The sequence below is a fragment of the Pseudoliparis swirei genome, chromosome 19 (genome assembly GCF_029220125.1).
Source record: "Pseudoliparis swirei isolate HS2019 ecotype Mariana Trench chromosome 19, NWPU_hadal_v1, whole genome shotgun sequence".
Classification (NCBI taxonomy): Eukaryota; Metazoa; Chordata; class Actinopteri; order Perciformes; family Liparidae; genus Pseudoliparis; species Pseudoliparis swirei.
Window position 1 is genome coordinate 14,061,164 of NC_079406.1, and position 12,737 is coordinate 14,073,900.

The 12,737-nt window shown below is 39.0% G+C and overlaps 1 protein-coding gene and 1 long non-coding RNA gene across 4 annotated transcripts in view; both read right to left on the bottom strand.

Annotated features, from left to right (window-relative positions):
• spock1 (SPARC (osteonectin), cwcv and kazal like domains proteoglycan 1) overlaps nt 1-12,737 on the bottom strand; it is a 116,914-nt gene that overhangs the window by 79,551 nt on the left and 24,626 nt on the right. The window lies entirely within an intron of this gene.
• On the bottom strand, nt 6,459-6,994 carry LOC130209722 (uncharacterized). The gene is made up of 2 exons (XR_008834680.1): nt 6,847-6,994; nt 6,459-6,797 (listed from the first exon to the last, which is right to left on the bottom strand). It is a non-coding gene; the product is annotated as an uncharacterized LOC130209722 (long non-coding RNA).

The following is a 12,737-nucleotide window of genomic DNA, read 5'->3' on the forward strand; positions in this document are numbered from 1 at the left end:
TTCACATCTTTTAATGGCCATGTTTACCATCTTATTGATATGGTAATGGCAAAGAAGACCATATGTTTCTGCTCAAGCATTGACACTTACTTGTGGTTGTTGTTGTTACTTTTAAATTAACAACCCCCTAGAAACATACCCTTTAGATCCTTATGATTTGATCTGTAAGAAATGTGTTAAGATCAAATGTTTTATATTGATAGCGCATTCAACTTACCAAAATCTTCTCGGGTTTCAAATTATACTTGCACTTCTATTTTATGCGTACGATGAATCATCATGTATATTTCATTTCAGACACAATCAAACTGCTGGGAAAAAACACTAACAATACTTTGATTTGTCTGAATACTGTAAACTTTCTTACATTTCAATATTTATGATCCCTAATTATTATTAGGGAGCATCAAATACAATGAAACAACACTGCAGAGGGCCAAAACAACAGCGCCCTCCCTCCCAATAATATGTAAATATATATAGTTTTTGGCTTTTGGTTTATTTAATAAGGGACAGTGCACATTAATATAAAATCATTTCTGTAAATGTGCCAGAGTTAGCCAAGAGGATATTTTTTCATCTGTAGTCCCGAGAGGTAGATGTCGTAAAACTAACCTAAAAACATACGATTATATATACAATGTACAGACAAAGGAAGTAAAACAAAGCACTGCGGAGGAAGATTTTAACTTCAGTCTTATAAACACACAACAGTCTTATAAACACACAACAGTCAAACAGCAACAAGCGTCTGATCACATTTAGTTGTAAAGATTACCAAGACTATAGCCACTGACACACACACAGCCCCCCCCCCCCCACACACACACACACAAACACCCACACACACCAGGCAGGAGCTAATTTCACACGGCCTAAAATGCTTAGTCAGGAACAGAGTCAGTGAAACAAAGAGAGAAGAGGTGCTGATGTAGGAAAAAGAGGTGGAGAAAAGATTGGAAAGGTGAACGCAGCATCCAAACCAGACGAGGAGGAAATAAGAAGAGCAGATGGGAGGAAGATGACGCAAACATGGTGTCTGAGTTAAGACTTTGCAGCAGAGAAGTGCAGCTTCAGGTTCTCTACAGCTGAGAGACGTCTTTCTCTAAACAAGCACACACCTTCAGAACTAAAGCCGACACAAACAATGCCCCAGATCCTCTTCATCCTTCAGGATGAATAATACAGACATTGTTCAAGGCCCCATTCCATCATGTCTGGTTTAGTTAGTTAAAGTAGGAGAAACTTAAGTTTTATATTTTTTCTATACAATTTAAAAGTTTATTTGGATTATACAGTCAGGTCCATAAAAATTTGGACATTGACCCAATTTTCATCATTGTGGCTCTGTACACCACCACAATGGATTTTTAATGAAACAATCAAGACGTGCTTTAAGAGCAGACTTTCAGCTTTAATTTGAGGGTCTTTACATCCACGAATGCCCCAGGAAGCATCAGGAAGTGAAGACAGTGGCAGTAGAGGCCTGCAGAGCGTCACCAGGGATGAAACCCAGCGTCATGGTGATGTCTCTGGGTTCCAGACTTCAGGCTCTCAGTGACTGCAAAGGATTTGCAACCAAGTATTACAATTGACAATTATATTGATGATTATGTTAGTTTGTCCAATTACTTTTGGTCCCTTTAAAAGGAGGGTCCACATATTAAATGTGTTGTCATTCCTACACCGTTCACCTGATGTGGATGTAAAGACCCTCACATTAAAGCTGAAAGTCTGCTCTTAAAGCACATCTTGATTGTTTCATTCAAAATCCATTGTGGTGGTGCACAGAGCCACAATGATGAAACTTGTGTCAATGTCCAAATATTTATGGTCCTGACTGTAGCAAATGACAAATTCTGAAATAATTGCCATCATTGGAAGAGTAAGGAAACGGTATGTGGATTGTTCATCAAAGAGGCCTTAATTAGGATTAACAAACATTGTTACCTTCGCATTGAAAATGCCGGAAGGTTATGTTTTGATCGCCGTGTATTTATTACCTTCGCATTGAAAATGCCGGAAGGTTATGTTTTGATCGCCGTGTATTTATTTATTTATTTATTTATTTGTATGCGTGTTATTCGCAAATCTCAAAAAGTATTGAACCGAATCGCATGAAATTTGGTGGGATGATTGTTTATTATCCGGGGACCAGTTGATTAGATTTTGGGATCGATCGGGTCAAAGGTCAAAGGCCAAAGGTTATGAACAGGTCAAAATCTTTCGCAGAACTCAAAAAGTATTGAACCGAATCGCATGAAATTTGGTGGGATGATTGTTTATTATCCGGGGACCAGTTGATTAGATTTTGGGATCGATCGGGTCAAAGGTCATGAACAGGTCAAAATCTTTCGCAGAACTCAAAAAGTATTGAACCGAATCGCATGAAATTTGGTGGGATGATTGTTTATTATCCGGGGACCATTTGATTAGATTTTGGGATCGATCGGGTCAAAGGTCAAGGTCATGGAAAGGTCAAACTCTTTTTTTTACCATAGCACGATACATTTTTGTCCAATTGGCATGCAACTAATGCCAAAATGTTCATAATTCAATGCCCAATCTTGTGATATGCGAAGGTATGCGCTCTACCGAGTGCCCATTCTAGTTTATTTATTTATTTGTATGCGTGTTATTCGCAAATCTCAAAAAGTATTGAACCGAATCGCATGAAATTTGGTGGGATGATTGTTTATTATCCGGGGACCAGTTGATTAGATTTTGGGATCGATCGGGTCAAAGGTCAAAGGTCATGAACAGGTCAAAATCTTTCGCAGAACTCAAAAAGTATTGAACCGAATCGCATGAAATTTGGTGGGATGTTTGTTTATTATCCGGGGACCAGTTGACTAGATTTTGGGATCGATCAGGTCAAAGGTCAAGGTCAAAGGTCATGAACAGGTCAAAATGTTCTTGAATCGCCTGAAATTTGGTGGGATGATTGGTTATTATCCGGGGACCATTTGATTAGATTTTGGGATCAATCGGGTCAAAGGTCAAGGTCATGGAAAGGTCAAACTCTTTTTTTACCATAGCACGATACATTTTTGTCCAATTGGCATGCAACTAATGCCAACATTTTCATAATTCAATGCCCAATCTTGTGATATGCGAAGGTATGCGCTCTACCGAGTGCCCATTCTAGTTGTCAATGAATTCATGAACATTAAGGCTGTATCATGTACTTATTAAAACATATTTAGATAAAGAGAAGTAAAGAGTAATTTTCTTTTTTATGGACTAACAGTGGTGCATTGTACTCGAAAGGTCAAGGTCGTTGCAGTGTAAACAGAGGACACAGAGGGACACGTGACCCCAGATCATGCTCGGCCTTTTCCAGTCTGAGCACTTAATCCCGTCTGATCTGGTTCCAGTGAACTCCATAACCACAACATCCACTTCACCACACAATAACCCCTCACAACTATTAGCAGGGCAGTGGACAGGGACGACGGTTTATTTATAATTTAATGAGACAGCTCCAGATTAAAAGCAACAATTTTAGGATACATATTATTTTATTATCCTAACAACATTTCAGAAGCCGTACTGGCGCCAGTATTTCAAACAAAAAACAATACCCAGTCCTATACTCTCTTTAAAAGGAGGGGTCCACATATTAAATGTGTTGTCATTCCTACACCGTTCACCTGATGTGGATGTAAAGACCCTCACATTAAAGCTGAAAGTCTGCTCTTAAAGCACATCTTGATTGTTTCATTCAAAATCCATTGTGGTGGTGCACAGAGCCACAATGATGAAACTTGTGTCAATGTCCAAATATTTATGGTCCTGACTGTAGCAAATGACAAATTCTGAAATAATTGCCATCATTGGAAGAGTAAGGAAACGGTATGTGGATTGTTCATCAAAGAGGCCTTAATTAGGATTAACAAACATTGTTACCTTCGCATTGAAAATGCCGGAAGGTTATGTTTTGATCGCCGTGTATTTATTACCTTCGCATTGAAAATGCCGGAAGGTTATGTTTTGATCGCCGTATTTATTTATTTATTTATTTATTTGTATGCGTGTTATTCGCAAATCTCAAAAAGTATTGAACCGAATCGCATGAAATTTGGTGGGATGATTGTTTATTATCCGGGGACCAGTTGATTAGATTTTGGGATCGATCGGGTCAAAGGTCAAAGGCCAAAGGTTATGAACAGGTCAAAATCTTCGCAGAACTCAAAAGTATTTAACGAATCGCATGAAATTTGGTGGGATGATTGTTTATTATCCGGGGACCAGTTGATTAGATTTTGGGATCGATCGGGTCAAAGGTCATGAACAGGTCAAAATCTTTCGCAGAACTCAAAAAGTATTGAACCGAATCGCATGAAATTTGGTGGGATGATTGTTTATTATCCGGGACCATTTGATTAGATTTTGGGATCGATCGGGTCAAAGGTCAAGGTCATGGAAAGGTCAAACTCTTTTTTTACCATAGCACGATACATTTTTGTCCAATTGGCATGCAACTAATGCCAAAATGTTCATAATTCAATGCCCAATCTTGTGATATGCGAAGGTATGCGCTCTACCGAGTGCCCATTCTAGTTTATTTATTTATTTGTATGCGTGTTATTCGCAAATCTCAAAAAGTATTGAACCGAATCGCATGAAATTTGGTGGGATGATTGTTTATTATCCGGGGACCAGTTGATTAGATTTTGGGATCGATCGGGTCAAAGGTCAAAGGTCATGAACAGGTCAAAATCTTTCGCAGAACTCAAAAAGTATTGAACCGAATCGCATGAAATTTGGTGGGATGTTTGTTTATTATCCGGGGACCAGTTGACTAGATTTTGGGATCGATCAGGTCAAAGGTCAAGGTCAAAGGTCATGAACAGGTCAAAATGTTCTTGAATCGCCTGAAATTTGGTGGGATGATTGGTTATTATCCGGGGACCATTTGATTAGATTTTGGGATCAATCGGGTCAAAGGTCAAGGTCATGGAAAGGTCAAACTCTTTTTTTTACCATAGCACGATACATTTTTGTCCAATTGGCATGCAACTAATGCCAACATTTTCATAATTCAATGCCCAATCTTGTGATATGCGAAGGTATGCGCTCTACCGAGTGCCCATTCTAGTTGTCAATGAATTCATGAACATTAAGGCTGTATCATGTACTTATTAAAACATATTTAGATAAAGAGAAGTAAAGAGTAATTTTCTTTTTTATGGACTAACAGTGGTGCATTGTACTCGAAAGGTCAAGGTCGTTGCAGTGTAAACAGAGGACACAGAGGGACACGTGACCCCAGATCATGCTCGGCCTTTTCCAGTCTGAGCACTTAATCCCGTCTGATCTGGTTCCAGTGAACTCCATAACCACAACATCCACTTCACCACACAATAACCCCTCACAACTATTAGCAGGGCAGTGGACAGGGACGGTTTATTTATTATTTAATGAGACAGCTCCAGATTAAAAGCAAAAATTTTAGGATACATATTATTTTATTATCCTAACAACATTTCAGAAGCCGTACTGGCGCCAGTATTTCAAACAAAAAACAATACCCAGTCCTATACTCTCTCTCTCTCTCTCTCTCTAACAGAACCATGCAGGTCCCTAACACGCCCACATGGGGATAGGCCCTTCCAACGGGCTCATATCGTCACTGATTAGGGGATGTGTCTTCACTCTGCAGGGGGGTTATACAATGATGTAGTGCAATTACTTTATTCCTTACCGTTTTCTTTTGGTTCACAACATCAATGCTGTAACCTCAGGGTAGTAATTGTAGTAGGAGAGGGCATCCTTTTACCTTTTCTCCAAATTGAGTCATGATTGAAGTGGCACACAGAAAGGTCTTTCCTCTTTATTCTGAGCTCACAAAAACAACATCTAATTTAATGAGACCTCCTGGGAGAAGCACCCTCCCATTGCTTTCATTGGTGGATAGAAGTCTTATTTTACCCATCAGAGGTGAGATGAGATTTGCAACCATTGCGCAATAACATGACGATGTGTCACATGGTCATGTTATTGTGCAAGGTGAAGCCTGACTGACTGGTGTGATGATTGGTTCCTTCCAGATGATGACATGGCTATTTATAGATTAACCAAAAGTAATCTTGAGGTTATTTCATTGTGTATCTTTCATAGAAAAGAAGGGTTTCTTTAGTTTAGAGAAAGCTAACGTTGTGTGTCAGCACTGATTCATAACAGCATTTTGTGGTTTTAATTCTTTGTGACTGCACTTTTGAATTCGAGAATATTGTAATGTCAGAGATACATTCTGAATAGAGCAGTTGCTTTTACACTTTCTAAATCTGCTTGTTTAAAGGCCAGAGTGCATTGAAAGTGGAACCACTTTGACACCTCTACTCCGACCTTGTTTTCGATTTTGGAGCGTCAAATGAGGATACAGCGACCAGAGCTGGTTTTCTTCTCAGCAGCAGTATCTGTTTGGAGAGAGCTGAAAGGAATCACAAGTTGAGGATTTTCCCCCAGAGAATGATATTTTATTTCAGAAATTAATTATGAATGAACAATAAAAACTAGTGTTGCTTTCACTCGTTAAGAGATAAGCGTTGCCTGCGGTAGGTCACATCAGCTCTCACAACTTAATGTACATTCTATTCATAACGTTATGGCCTTTTTTGTGTTTCAAAGGTTGTATACAAGGTCAAAGACGCCTCACTCTGGAACGCCACTGGACAACAGTGAGTGTTTTTGTAGTGCAGAGACTCCAGACTAACTTTTTTAACTAGGAGCACAGTCGCTCCTAACTTAAAATGTTAGGGGCGCAAGCAGAAAATTTAGGGGCGCACTTTTTCCTGGGTCAAAATGGGTCTTGGGTGGTCCCAAAATTTTTTTTGCGCGCACCTTCTATTCATGCAGTCGAGCTATTGAGTGCGTGATCAGCAGCTGGCCGCTCTGCCGTGATACGCGCACACAGGTGAGCACACCTCCTTGAAACATACTATTGAGAACATATTCGCTGACATGAACCTGATGAACACAGTTGTTTTTTGTTTTTCAACGCAGACTTTTTTGCCTTAGGCGCTCGATTTGTCATAGGCGCTCGGGAAAACGGCTTAGGCGCCAAATTTTCTCTACAGGAAAAACCCTGACACACTATAAATCGACTTGCAAAGTTTTCCCATCATTTACTGTATTACTGATAAATAATTTGACAATATACAATCTTATGCCTGTTTGCCTTCATGAACTGCAAAACATTCACAACAGAGAACTCTTCAGAAGTTACTGTATTGAGTTTAAACATATTTGAAGAGAAAACATACCTTGAGCATGTGCATGTTGCACTTCGATGTGGCCAATCAAAACATTTGTTGGTTTCTAGAGATGCACCGATCAGGTTTTTGGTGCCGATCACCGATCACTGAAATCAGTATCTGCCGATCCGATAATACCAATCACCGATCACGGTGTTGATTGAAGCATTCTATTTATTGTGTAGCATTATTGCCTAGGACTATGAGGAAATACATATATAAAGCAACTCAAACATTAAAGAAATTACCGATTTCTTTAAACATTTAGAACTTTTACTTTGAAAAATTTCCTAATTGATACATTAAAATTGTTTGATTGCTATTGTAGGGGATTTCAGATATGTATGGAACACATCTGCATTATTCATTTCCTGGAACTCTTGGGGAAATCTATATACAGGACTTTTCTTAACATACAAAAGACTGACTAATTTTTATAAACTCTTCCTTGGTACAGTAAAAAAATTAATGTTAGCATAATTTAAGCTAAATCTCAGAAACTATCTATAAAGATACAACATCAGTTCATTGTTTACTTTTATATGTTAGTGTATGATTTGTCGACATCTTATTTTGATAAACGGATGTTGTTTCACGTGGTTCTTTCCGCTAACTTTGCAAAACCGGATGTTGTCACTTAAATCCTTCCGCTAACATTATCAAAACCCTCGCGCGCTCCAGATCGAATGCGTTTACCGTGAACATCAGTCTATAGGGGCAGACATGTGAGAGTCGGCTGAGTTGACCCAGAGATTCAACTCGGGGGACGGGGACGCCGCTCGGTGGTGAGGATCCCCTCGTGGACCTCAACTCTGCAGTCAACTACGGTCGCATTGTCTCCGTTGCGGTGCGCCTCTTTTCACACATTAGCCCCCCCCCCCCGCTCTCACACACAGGCCAGCCTTCTTCTTCGGTTTTCGTCTCCTTTCTTCTTCTTCTGGAGTTAATGTCGGTTAGCAAACCAGTCATTCAGGCATTACCGCTAACTATAGTGGGCTGAAGTGTAGAACAAGTTTGTAAACAACAAAAATATTTAATAACAAAAAAAAGAAATCTGCTAATTTACTGGTCGCGCATGCGCGAGTTGATGAAAAATTTACTCGCACTGTGTCTAATTTTAGGCGCAAAATGCGACCATTTGGTCGCAGTCTGGAGCCCTGTGCAGAGTACTCCAACAGAGTGCTACATCTTCCATCTGGAGGACCATGTGACACGTTTACATTTCATCCATAACATATCGGTAATTCAATCTTATCCACTTTGTAGTGTTAAACAAGAACTCTCATGTTTAGATCAAGGCAAACGATAAGTTTCCTGAACAGCAACCTATTCCTAAAATACTCCTGGTTCTGTGTTGGCATTGTAAATCTGATTTAACGCCTTCAGTGTGTTTGGGCTTCAACAGCCAAACCATGTGCTCCGATGTGAAAATCAATGATGGATTAATTATCCCAAATTCCACACGTGCTCTCAAACAGTGACAATGAGCTTATTGGGCTAAGCAGAAGCTCTTATTGCTCTCTCCTCTCTCAGATCTGAACCACGATATCAGTGGAGCGACTTGTCTTTCAGTCGTGCTTCAGAGGAGGTGCTTTTACACGCACCATCAACTTGAGTCTCTCCAGCTGCTCAGTGGAAACACTTGTGCGTCTAAACTCGGTGCAGCAACAGAGTTCAGCGGCTTATTCACCATTTGTACATCCACTTAGATCAGTCAAGTCAGACTTCATGCTTCTAATAAAATCCTTCTTTCTCACTGTGTAAGAATCAGACGGAAAACATACGTCCGATGCCAAAGATAATGAGTAGATACTCAGGAGATATCAGGACAGCAGAAAGTCTCTACAGCTTCCGCCAGAAACTGAAAACACACCTTTTCCGACTATATTTGCACTTCAGTGGCACTTAAATAGCTCTTATTATGGTACTTTTGTTGTTCGACTATGTTAAGGAAATGTTACTTTCTGTATTCTTGTTGTTCTTAGTTTGTACTCTAGGTTGAATGCACTTATTGTAAGTTGCATTGGATAAAAGCGTCTGCTAAATGACATGTAATGTAAGACTGAATAGATACTGAGCAGATAATGAGTAGATACTGATAGATACTGAGCATCTCTCTGGATGCTGGTGACAGTAATTCAGTCAGGATGACGGAGGAGTAAATGTAGACTGGTTTTGGTTGAAGCTCTTGGAGTGCAATGATCATAAAGGTGCTGCGGATAACAAACACGATCTACAGTACATCAATCACTCAGAAAGCCAACAGCTGGTTGGCCAATCAATACAGGGAGCTGTCAGGTGTTTATCTGCAGAATCAAATAAGATCTAAAGAGAATTCATGATAAGATATAGTCTGTTTTCGATCATGTTCATGTGGAGAGTAACACTGTACATCTTGTAAAGCCCTCTGAGGAAAATTAGTGATTTGTGATATTGGGATATACAAAATAAACAGAATTGAAATGAATTGAGAGTGAAATGCTATTCTCTCATAAAGAGAAAATGAAGAACAACACATTTGTCATTCGTTAGACACTAGTTGTCTTCCATTCACTAATTATTTACTTTCCTTTCCTTTCTGGTGACAAAAAAACCTAAACGCATCTCTTTATCATGACATCTTTGCTGCATTCATTTGTTTTTGTTGTGACCTCATAGCTGTGAGTGTCTCCCCCTCTTCTTTTCCAGCACACATTGTTGTGTTTTAGGTCTTAACAGGTTTGTGTGCATGTGTTTAAGCACTTTCATTGCCGGAGGGCACTTAAAGCAATAACACACCCAATTCCCAAAGCGTTGTGCAGAAGATAAGAGGAAAATGTTCCACCAAAGAGTTGTTTTCTGATTATTACTCTCTCTGTGTTGGTCTCTCCTTCTCCCTCTATCCAGCGTCAGGTGACACGTCTTTGTCTTTTCTCCATTTCTGAACCCGAGCTTCTGCATGTACAAATAATCATAATGGTAAATCTATAGTGTAGAATTAAAGCAAGACTATACTACTTTTGAAAGAGGCTTTCCTCTTACAAATTACATTTTAATTTTCAAAATTCACCATCAATATAATCCACCTTTATTCAATTCACTGCTATAGCCTTCCTGGTCCTGGGATGACCAGAAACTTACAGTGTATAATATTTTAGACTTTCTTTTGGCAGCATACTTTCGATAAATAATGCTGCATAACTACCGGCCTTTTCTCTACTTGTGTTATTGCTATTCTATGTTTTACCTTTACGATTTACACGTTGTTGTTTGCATTACAATCACATTTTGGAGCCTCACTTTCTAGTGCTCACAATTTACAAGCATTATGAAATTATACCAAAAACAATGTGAATGTTCATAATACTATCAGACAAGAAAAGCCTGTTCCCGCACTGACAGGGGGAGATGCACATGTTGGGAGTGGGTCTTTGAACTCACACATCAATTACAGTAATTAACTGAGCACAAAAGAAAAGAACAATCTGTAATAACTGATCTGGAAAGGAAGGAGGTGAGATTGGAAGTGTGTGGGATACTATATATATATGTATATATATATATATATATGTATATATATATATACATATATATATATTGCCTGGATGATTCTGCTGATCTTGCAAATTAAATTTCATTTACAATTACCATTAATTCGTTTTTCCTGATGATAATAATAATGTTGTCACCACTTTAGTTCCCCCACACTCCCATACATCTGAGAGATTTATATTATATCTATACTCTGCTCTTCTTTTGTTGTCTTTTATAATATTATTTAATGATACTGTATACTAAATGTGGACTCCACATCTACCCATCCACTAAATTGAAATCTAGTTTTCCAAAAAAAAATCTCGGCTCCCATAGAGACCTATTATCTATCTTTAGGGAACAGTTGTGGACCAGTTAAAGCTCCTCCCGACTGCAGTTGAGAGATTCCATCAATGACACAGCCACAGTCAGTAAGCAGAGTAATCACAAACACAATCATCATCACCATCATCACAACAGTTATGATCACCATAATCAGCATCATAATCATGAAGCTGACAGGGACGCTAATCAAAATGCGGAAAAGTAATTGAACTGGATATGAAGGTATTTATCTCCATTTTAAAGCTGCAGACATTTTTTTACATTTGTCTTCAAAACACATAAATAGGACGGAGGCAAAGTAGCCTGTTCTACATGTTGTGTCCCTCTGAGATTCTTTGCTGCTATCTTTGTAAGATGTGTGTCAATGCATCAGGGAGAGAGATGCATTCAGTATTGAGAAAGAATGTTGTGTAAGCAGGATGTTGTGATTGAAAGGTTTCAGAGCAGATAGAAGAAGGGGAGATAAGATATCCAGTTCACTGTTATAGACTGAGCAAACCAGAACGTATTTTAAATGTAAGACGCTGAAACGACGCTTTATTATTATTATTTATTATCATACAAGTAATCCATGATTCAAATTGTTGCAGATAAACTGTAAGCAGATGAACATGTCTGTGGGAAAAATAGTATAAAGTGTATAGTTTCCCATCACCTGGAAACGGAACTACTTTTTTCCTGTGTGAATCTTATCTTCAAAACCTTTTCATCACCGTTGACAACATGACTGAGTCCCGGGCCAGACTGTCGAGGGCCGTGATGTGATGTTACATAACCTACAGTTTACATATCCATGCTCTTATCATCTTGAGGCCTGTAATGCCCCTCTGGCTGCCGAAGTCTCACTTCAAGCACAGTAATAAGTGAACATCGCAGCCTGGGTGTCAACGTGAACTGTCGACTGGGGCGGCTCATGGGGAGAGTGGTGGTCCTGACACCACACGGTTTCCGGTTCGACCCCCGCTCTCCCCATAGACGAAATTTAATGTATGTAAAAAATATGTAATATGACCAATAAATATGTAATGTGAAGCACAGGAACATAAACATTCGAGCAGAACAAATGCAGGATCAGATCTTGTGAGGGAATGGAAAACCACAAAATGTGAAAACTGACACTTCACTTCATACAAGTGGCAGCTAATTAGATTTGCGAATTGAAGCTGCTGAATTCTTCAAGTGCTGAAAGATAAACATGTGTGTATGTGAGAAAGATTTGTGTAGGGATGAAAGGGAGATCATAATATCTCTGAAGTGCTCGGTTAAAAGTCTAGATAAGTCAACGAGCTCTGTATTATCTCTCTGCATGACAACACATTAACCTCCATATGGCTGCAGGCTGATGACATCATGCACTCAACAGCTGCTTTTCCTGTTTGGAGGTCTCTTTGAAATACATACTTGAGCCCTCCTACACCACAACAGTAAGTCCATTATCATACTTATGAAGCAACATGAAGTAACTTGCCACTAAAACTACTCACTTTACTCTTTAATCCACTTTTCAGGTCATACTATGAAAACACAACCTGTAAAACAAATGTATTTACTTCACTCTTATAATAAAAGAGCACTCTAATCATAATGTACAGTAAAGTATGACACATGAGAATAAAAAAA